Source organism: Brachyhypopomus gauderio, chromosome 14, assembly GCF_052324685.1.
Source record: "Brachyhypopomus gauderio isolate BG-103 chromosome 14, BGAUD_0.2, whole genome shotgun sequence".
In the NCBI taxonomy this organism is placed as follows: domain Eukaryota; kingdom Metazoa; phylum Chordata; class Actinopteri; order Gymnotiformes; family Hypopomidae; genus Brachyhypopomus; species Brachyhypopomus gauderio.
Window position 1 is genome coordinate 21,879,421 of NC_135224.1, and position 10,463 is coordinate 21,889,883.

Below are 10,463 nucleotides of genomic sequence, written 5' to 3' on the forward strand. Positions count from 1 at the left end.
TGAACATTTTATTAAAACTGTTGACCTGTGATTTTGCCACATACACGCTCCTTGTTTGTTTTAATTAACAATAAATGGCATTTTTCATATTTCATATTGAACATAAAAATATCTTGTCAACATACCTGGTTGTTGTGTTGTGGTTGGAGTGAATGTAGTTGATGTACTTGATGTCGAAGAGGTTGTGGTGTCTACATTTCAGTGAGAAACAATAGTCATTATTTTTGCTTTCGGGTAAATCCTAAATGTTATGATTCAGGTGATGCTAAAGCTCTTGTCTAAATGCCTGCCATCCTAAAACAATAGTTAAACATTTTATAAAAACTGTTGACCTGTGATTTTGCCACATACACGCTCCTTGTTTGCTTTAATTAACAATAAACGGCATTTTTTATATTTTATATTGAACATATAAATATCTTGTCAACATATCTAGTGGTTGCGTTGTGGTTGGAGTGAATGTAGTTGGAGATGTAGTTGATGTCAAAGAGGTTGTGGTGTCTACATTTCAGTGAGAAACAATAGTCATTATTTTTGCTGTCGGGTCAATCCTAGATGTTATGATTCAGGTGATGCTACAGCTCTTGTCTATACTAAAACATCCTGCCATCCTAAACCAATTGTTGAACATTTTATTAAAACTGTTGACCTGTGATTTTGCCACATACACGCTCCTTGTTTGCTTTAATTAACAATAAACGGCATTTTTTATATTTTATATTGAACATATAAATATCTTGTCAACATACCTAGTGGTTGCGTTGTGGTTGGAGTGAATGTAGTTGGAGATGTAGTTGATGTCAAAGAGGTTGTGGTGTCTACATTTCAGTTAGAAACAATAGTCTTTATTTTTCTTTCAGGTAAATCCTAGATGTTACGATTCATGTGATTCTAAAGGTCTTGTCTATAGTAAAAATGCCTACCATCCTAAACCAATTGTTGAACATTTTATTAAAACTGTTGACCTGTGATTTTGCCACATACACCATCCTTGTTTGTTTGTTTTAATTAACAATTAAATGCATTCCTTATATTTCATATTGAACATAAAAATAACTTGTCGACATACCTAGTGGTTGCGTTGTGGTTGGAGTGAATGTAGTTGGAGATGTAGTTGATGTCAAAGAGGTTGTGGTGTCTACATTTCAGTTAGAAACAATAGTCTTTATTTTTACTTTGTCATGCCTGCCTCCTCCCATCATAACACTCTAGTTTTTAAACTACAAACTAGAGTTTTGTTATACAGTATCTCATGAAGTAGAATGGGACTGAATTATTAAAGCTATTTAAATGTAGCTAAATACCTAGATAATTAAGCATGAAAGGTCTTTTAAGTTTTCTCTTAGTTTTCATTAAAATAGCTAGCTAGCAAGCTACATTTACAGCAAGCTACATAAAGGGCAATACTTTTTTTTTTTACATTTTTACATTTAAAAATCTTTACTCATCCCTTCTGGTTCAACTAAATGAGCTGCTGTATAATACAACTCTTGTTTCAGGACAAAAACCTGCAGATTATTCTGCTTGTTATTCACAATAGTTGTTATACAATGTAAAGTTTTTTATATCATCTTTAAAACCTACAAAGTCCCTGTGTAAAATAATTCATCCCGAAACACTTCCATTATGTTGTGACTGGATTTGCAGCATTTCTGAATTTGCAGCGCATTTCTAAAATGTAGCATACCCAATATCATTTTGATTAATTTACTTTGCGTATCTTTTGCATTGCAATGGGCTTTCAGGGCCACCGTAGTCTATAGTTTTAAAAAGCCTGTTATCCTAAACCAATTTTAGAACATTTTACAAAACCTATTGTGTTCTGATTACACCCTACTTGTTTGCTTTAATTAACAATAAAGGGTATTTTTCATATTTCATATTGAAATATAAATATCTTGTCAACATACCTGGTAGTGGTGTTGTGGTCTGAGGGTATGTAGTTTGAGGCACAGTTGGTGTTAAAGAGGTGGCGGTCTCTACATTTCAGTAAGAATCAATAATCATTATTTTTGTTTTCAGATAAATCCTAGATGTTATGATTCAGGTCTTGCAAAAGTTGTCTATAGTAAAAAAGCCTGTTATCCTAAACCAATTTTAGAACATTTTACAAAACAAAATCTTTTGAACTTTGCTATTGCCACATACACTCTTCTTGACAAATTTGATTAAAAATAAAGTGCATTTTTACTAACAAAACATGTTTATGTTACTACAGTTTAGTTTTATATAGATAGATAGAGACAGACAGACAAAAATAGGTTTCCAGACAAAAACCTTGCATCAGTACAGAGAGGTCTGCAACACATCACAATTTACAGAACATCCCAAACTACAGAAGACTGCTGAGGCAAACTAGTTGACAATCTGAATGTCTTCTACTGCAGAGGGACTCCAGCCCTAGAAGAAGAAACCCTGCCTCATTGGACTGAATGATTCTGTCCTGTCAGCCTCACATCTGTGGCCAGGAAGTCATTTGAACATCTGTAGTCAGTACACATCACATGACCACAAGCAGTGCAGGTAGGCAAACATTTCACAGCCACCCTCACTCTTAGCACAGGTGTTCCCCAGGGTTGTGCCCTGGGCCCCCTGCTGTAATCACTGCATACCTACAAGTTCGAGGCCACTTCCAGCTCTACCACCTTTGACAAGTTTGCAGACAACATTGTGGTTGTGGGTCTGATCTCAGATGATGATGAGAAATGATGATTACCTGGAGGAGACTTATTACCAGGAGAAGTGGTAAAAGGACAACAGTCTCCTCCTTAGTGTCAGCAAGAAAAAGGACTACACTAGGAAGCTATTGAGGAGTTAACACTTTGTCTGGATCAACAGAGTGGTAGTGGAAAAGGTAGCCAGCTTCAAGTGCCCGGGAGTTCACATCTCATGTGACTTATCATGGTCTTGCCACAAAAACCACTTGTCAGCAGCTCTACCACCTCAGATGCCTGAAAGACTTCAGACTGCCGTCCAAGGTGCTGTGAAACATCTATATCTGCACCATTGATCACATTTACTTATTTATACAACATGTAAACATCATTATCACTACACTGTAAAACCCAACAAGTTCACTGAACTCAAAAGTTTTGTTGTAACCGATTACCTAAGGAATTTTAAGATCATGTAATATAATTTTTAAGTACAGTTAACTTAAAAAAAATATAAAAATTAAAATAAAATATATAAGTTTAGGAAAATCTTAATTTTTAAGATATACTTAACCATTGTTGTTTACATTTTTATGGCATTTGGCAGACGCTCGTATCCAGAGCGACTTACATTTTATCTCATTTTTTTATATACAAATGAGCAATTGAGGGTTAAGGGTCTTGCTCAGGGGCACCTCAGTCATGCCTTCAGGTCTGGGAATCGAACCCACGACCCTCCGGTCACAAGACCGGTTCCCTAACCGCCAGGCCATGACGCGCCGCCATTGTGACCGGGCATGTTGGTGACGTCAGACGCTGCGTGACTTTGGATACTCATAAATTATAATGTTAGTGACAGTCATTACTCAAAAATAAGTACTCATTTAAACTTAAAACATAACAAAAAGTTAAGACAGCGCAAAACCTTAATGCTGGGTTTATAGTGTAGTTTTCCTGCACCAGCCGCACTGTTCACCATGTTTGTTCAAAAATCACAGTATGCTAATTAGATGGTTTTAACCAATAGGCATGCAGGAGCGCATTGCGTCAGACGCTCGGCAAATATTAAATGAAAAACAATGAGTTTAGTGATTGTCTTCACTTGAAAATGTTGAGCTTATTGAGCTTAAAACTTGAATATCGTTGTATGAACTTTAATGTTTTAAGCTGTTTGAACTGTTTTGCAGTTTTGCTTACAAATAGAATAATTTTTATGAGTTCACCACACTGTGAGGGAATACAGTGTATCTTAATTAATGTTTATTATTTATGAATTTGTAAATTTGTTAATAATTAAGTTAATTATTACTATCCACTTATTCATTACCTCCTTCTTAATTGTATGAATTGTATGTAGCAAGTTCTGTGTCTTGTACTTTACATTCAACTGCACACTGTTCTCCCCTCTACTCTCTGTACCAACAGTGTTTATTATTAGGGTAGATATATTGTAAATAACATAACTATCATCCATATTTTTGTCTTTAGTTACTTTGCATTTTCATATTCCCTGTTTTACTCTTTGTGTGAGCAGGCAGTTGCATTTCACTGCTAGTTGTACTACGTATGACTTTATATGTGACAAATGAAGTTTTATTTGTTTCTTGTAATTATCCAGCTAGTATCAGCTGACCCTTCCGCATAGCTATTCTTGTTTCTTCAGGCAGTTATTACACCCTAATTCACATCTACAAAAATAGCATTACAATTTCATTCCCATGTGACGTGTCATTGTTGCTATAACTACTTTGTTGCTATAACATGTTTGTGTGTCTTTTATATCATTTGAATGTTGTTTGTTTATTGTGTATTGTCTGTAAATAGTATGTATTGCTTAAGACTAAGCAGACTTAGGACTGCTTAGTAACCTAAAGCCAATTTCATGTGTGTCAACATACTTGACCAATAAATCTGATTCTGATTGAAATACGAAGTGACTTTATTAATTAATCCCCTTAGGGAAACTCCTCTCTGCATTTAACTTGTGCACACAACTGGAGTGAATACACACATAACTGGAGTGAGCTCACACATACCAAGGGTGAGCACATACGTACCCTGAGTGAGCACACACATACCCGGAGTGAGCACACACACACCCAGAGTGAGCACACACATACCCAGAGTGAGCACTAGGGGTGTGTTTAAAAAATCGATCTTTCGATTCAAATTGATCTTCATTTGAATGATTCGATATCGATTTATGAAACCTGAGATCGAGCTTTAGAATTAGCCAATTTTTCCCGCATATGCGTACCGTTTTAACGTCTCGCGTTTTATCTCACGAGATCATCCTTTTTTTTCTCGAGCACCGCCACTTGGCTGGGGTGATCAGTTAAGCATGGCTGCAGCAAGAGTAAAAAAATGTACCTCTGATCCACATCTATGATTCAATGAGTTACTAGTTCGCTCTGGCGCCAACCACTGGTGATCGATCGATCGCGAAATAATACTTAATTTGTGTCCATTTTACACCGCCACCCCCTCCAGGTTCAAATCTCACTCCAAGCGATCTTGAAAAGTTGGCAACCCTGCAGATGTATGGTTACATTTTGGATTCAGAAACCATGATGGTAGGAAAGAGTTGGATAAAAGCACAGCCGTGTGTAAACTGTGCAACATGGAGGTGAAATATTGTGGGAATACCACAAATCTGAGAAATCATTTAACGCGACACCATCCTGATATTCAAAAAACGCCAGAACCCAAACAAACTCCACTAGAGATGGCATTTGCGATTATACTATCTACAAGTTCTCCCCGTGCCAAAAAAATAACCGAAGTGCTTGAATTCCACCTAGTAAAGGTGTATGAACCCTGCAAACTTTGTTCATAGGCCCTTTTCACACTTCCGCATTTTTTCTTCCGGAAGCTCTCGTTGCAGGGTAAAGTTACTTCCGTTACACGTTAAACAATGGCAGAGTCCAATAACAAGAGCTTTTGCAGTGCACCAGGGTGCTCGATCTCGAAGCAAAAACAGTCATATATCAGTTTCTATGGTTTTCCGGCTGACGACGAGCAGAAAAGAAAATGGGTTTGTGCAATTAGGAGGGATGAAGGGGAAAACTTTGTGATACGGAGCATCTTTGTGTGTAGCCAGCATTTCACTGCTGCAGACTACATAGCAGGAAGCTCGTGGCTAAAAGTTGGTGCTGTCCCCAGTACTGTTACTGTCCCCAGTACTGTTACTGTTCCCAGTACTGTTACTGTTCCCAGCCGGTTTCAGTGGAACAGTTGCTGTCCGCGTTTGAAAGATCAAGCTCTCGGCTGGGAGTACACGTACATCCGCTAGCATCTAGCCCCGGTTCGCTAGCTTCTAGCTCCGGTTCGCTAGCTTCTAGCCCCGGTCCGATAGCATCTAGCCCCGGTCCGCTAGCTTTTAGCTCCGGTTCGCTAGCTTCTAGCCGTCATCCGATAGCTTCTAGCCCCGGTTCGGTAGCTTCTAGCCCCGGTTCGGTAGCTTCTAGCCCCAGTTCGGTAGCTTCTAGCCCCGGTTCGGTAGCTTCTAGCCGTCATCCGATAGCTTCTAGCCCCGGTTCGCTAGCTTCTAGCCGTGATCCGATAGCTTCTAGCCCCGATCCGATCGCTTCTAGCCCCGGTTCGCTAGCTTCTAGCCGTGATGCGATAGCATCTAGCTAGAAAAGAGCAAGCTCTCGGCTGGCTGTACACCACGAACATCTACTAGTCGAGAGTTTGCTCTTTCAAAGACAGCAACTGTTCCACTGAAACGGCTCTGAAACTAGCTGTGATCCGCTAGCATCCAGCTCTGACCATCACTTTGTTGTCGACTATATTGGACACTGAATAAACAATAACACGTAACAACTTGGTGTGTGTCATGAACTTTATTGATACTGATGTAAACCAAACAATCAATAGCTGACGTCCCTTGGCTTGCTAAAGCTGGGCTGAATTCACTGCTGAATTCAAAGCTGAATTCACTCTCTCACTCTCGCTCCTTGCGCGCTCTCCCACTCACACTTAACTTAAAGAAACAGTAACCCAATAATCCCATTATCGTTACAATATTAAAAAAGAATGTAACTGTTGTTCACAATATAAACACTAATATCTTAATACATTTTAATAAAGTTTGAGTGTTCCTTGTATCATTACAACATTTCACATTCAAACTACACTTTTTATTGTAACTGAAATGTCCCTACAAGAATCGATATTGAATCGAATCGAAAATCGAATTGAATCGGGACCTTGTGAATCGAAATCAAATCGAAATGGGAAATCAGTGGTGATACCCACCCCTAGTGAGCACACACATACCCAGAGTGAACACACACATACCCAGTGTGAACACACACATACCCAGAGTGAACACACACATACCCAGAGTGAACATACCCAGAATGAATTATTATTCATTATGAAAATGAATCAGACCCACTGAAAATTGCGTTCGACTCCATACTAGATTCAGTAGGTATAGCCCAAAATGTGACAGGGCCTACCCACCGCTGTAAACACACCTTAGACTTAATACTTACTTACGGATTAAACATAGAACATTTGGCAATCATCCCCGCAAAATGACGCCATTTCAGATCATTCCTTACTAATATATGAAATGACTTTATACAATGTACATCAGATGCGCCATACAAAAACCACGCGCACTATCACATCCGACACTGCAGCAACATTTATAAACTTACTGCCGGAGCTACCGAACACTATGCCACTGCAGCCCAATGAATTGGAACAAGCAACACAACAGTTTTATTCCACACTCAGCAATACCTTAGACAGTGTAGCTCCAATTAAAACAAAATTAATTAGGGAGAAAAAGCTTGCACCATGGTATGACGAACACACTCGTCTTCTAAAACAGGCAGCTCGAGCAGCGGAGCGAAAATGGAAATCCACCTCACTAGAAGTGTTTAGAATCACACGGAAAGACGCCATAGTCAAATATAAACATGCCCTAATAAAAGCTAGAGCCGCATACTATTCGACACTAATAGAAAACAACAAGAATAACCCTAGATTTCTCTTCGCGACGGTATCTAAACTAACAAGAAATATCGACGACACTAGTTCTAACACAGCACTTACACACACTAGCGATGAATTTTTAAACTTTTTCAATAATAAAATAGATAATATCCGACTACAGAGTCATAATACATCGCAGCCTAACCTCCAATCCAACCCCAGTAGTTTAGTTATTAGTATGCATCCAAAAATATTACTGAGCTAAATATCTTCGATCCTATATCGCAAAAAGAGCTCACAACACTGATTAATTCGTCTAAGCCTACATCATGTATATTTGACCCAGTTCCAACCCGTCTATTTAAAGACCTACTCCCAGCCATTGCAGGGCCCTTACTTAATATGATTAACTCCTCCCTTAACCTAGGTTACATGCCCAAACAATTAAAATGCGCCGTAATTAGACCATTGATTAAAAAACAGAATCTCGATCCGCAGATTCTAGCTAACTATAGACCCATTTCTAATCTCCCATTTATCTCTAAAATTTTAGAAAAAGCAGTTTCCAATCAGTTAAACCACTATCTCCAATCAAATAGTATCCATGAAAAGTTCCAATCAGGATTTAGACCAAACCACAGCACTGAAACAGCTTTACTCAGGGTAGTGAATGATCTACTAATATCGGCCGATAATGGGCTTGTCTCGTTGCTTATACTGTTAGATCTTAGTGCAGCTTTTGATACTGTAGACCACAACATTTTGCTGGATAGACTAGAAAACACGGTAGGTATTAAAGGAGTCGCACTCTCCTGGTTTAGATCATATTTAACTGACCGCTTCCAATGTGTAAGTGTTAATAATAAAACCTCTAAATCTGTGCAGGTTAAATATGGTGTCCCACAAGGGACAGTCCTAGGACCACTTCTATTCACACTATACATGTTACCCTTAGGCGAGATTATGCATAAGCATGACATCAGTTTCCATTCCTACGCAGACGACACTCAGCTATATTTATCGGCAAAACCCGATGATTTAGGCGCAAACAGTAAGATTGAGAAATGTGTAGAAGAGACAAAACATTGGATGGCGTGTAACTTTCTAGCACTAAATCCCGATAAAACAGAATTAATAATAGTTGGGTCTAGGGCTGCGAGAGACAAGATACATAATGTAGCATTGAATCTACATTCTTTTACTATAACCCCCAGCGCAGAGGTAAAGAACTTGGGCGTCACAATAGACCCAGATCTCTCGTTCGATACACATATTAATAATATAACTAGGGTAGCGTTCTTTCACTTGCGCAACATTGCCAAAATTAGAAACATATTAAATATTAGTGATGCAGAAAAACTAATCCATACATTCATATCCTCTCGTTTAGATTATTGCAACAGTCTCCTAGCTGGATGCTCTGGTAAATCGATAAACAAACTCCAGCTGGTTCAGAACGCAGCAGCACCAGTTAAAACAAAAACTAAAAAGTTTGATCACATTAGTCCCGTACTATCGTCATTACACTGGCTGCCAATTAGATTCCGTATTGACTATAAAATACTTTTATTAACATATAAAACGCTGCATGGCTTAGCTCCAGACTATCTTAGTGAACTTATTGATCATTACAACCCAGCACGTTCACTTCGTTCACAGGACGCAGGGTTATTAACTGTTCCTAGGATCAAAAAGATCACAGCAGGTGGAAGAGCCTTTTCTTTTAAAGCTTCACAACTGTGGAATAATCTTCCTGCCTCTATTCGGGACTCAGACACAGTCTCAATGTTTAAAACTCGATTAAAGACTCATCTGTTTAGTTTGGCCTTTGATTAATCTGTTACATAGTTACTACATCTCGTATCTTTTCTCCGAGGTTCACCTGGAGAGTAACATTGCAGTCGGAGCCTACAATACCAGCATCGCTGCTCCGACATGGAATGAAAGCCTGGCGTTCATCAACAGACATTTACAGTGACAATATCAAAACCCAATCTCTGAACTTCAATCAGAATCAGGCAAGCATTTTAATACACACAAGAAATTTGGTTTTCGTGGTTGGTGACTCTTAATGGATTATGAATATTTATGTTTGTCATTTGTATTCATTACATGATTGCTGTTTTGATTTGTAAATATTCTCCCTCCATTATATATGCATTTTGTTTTACATCTTGTAAAGCAGTCATGAGCAAATAATTTTTATAGTGGTTGTTAGTTACATTAAAATTAAACTGCATATTAAACCCCTCTAGTGTTATTTATAACAAAATGTATTCATGACACCCAGCACCCTAATATGAGAAGAACTGAATTATAAAATGCTACATGAAAATAAGGTTCTACAAATTAAAGTTTGGTTGTCAACAGGTTAGATTGCAGTATAAAAGGAGACTTTAAGTTAAACTCAATACAGTTCAAACACAGTAACATCGTTTTGCACAATCACACAAAATTCTCAGCTTTCACCAGAGCAACAAGTAGACTTTCATCAGGTCGATATCAGAATCTTCTCCATAATATTAATTCTCTCCCTATTAATCTTAGTAACGTACCTGTTTGTCCATTGGCAACAGCAATGGATCCAACAAACAGAATGAGCAGCAGCATATCTTCTGTGAGGCTGCACTTGTGAGAAGGTAAATGTGTTTGGACGTCTGCTCGCAGTATTGCTGTGAGAGCTTCAAGTGGGACTTTTGAACAACCTACTATACTGGTTTTTCCAGTAGTGCAAATACAATTCTCTGTATAGGTAACCGAAACTCCTCCCCTGATTGTCAAGTGCTGAATATATGTAAACAGATAATTATCAAAAATAATGAATAAAATACATATTCATATATGTTTACATATATGCTT

The 10,463-nt window shown here is 38.2% G+C and overlaps 1 long non-coding RNA gene across 1 annotated transcript; it reads right to left on the reverse strand.

The window, feature by feature from the left end:
* Window positions 1-1,075: 1,075 nt before the first annotated feature.
* LOC143474634 (uncharacterized) lies at window positions 1,076-10,296 on the reverse strand. The gene is made up of 3 exons (XR_013120821.1): window positions 10,160-10,296; window positions 1,911-1,979; window positions 1,076-1,138 (listed from the first exon to the last, which is right to left on the reverse strand). It is a non-coding gene; the product is annotated as an uncharacterized LOC143474634 (long non-coding RNA).
* Between the last annotated feature and the right edge of the window lie 167 nt (window positions 10,297-10,463).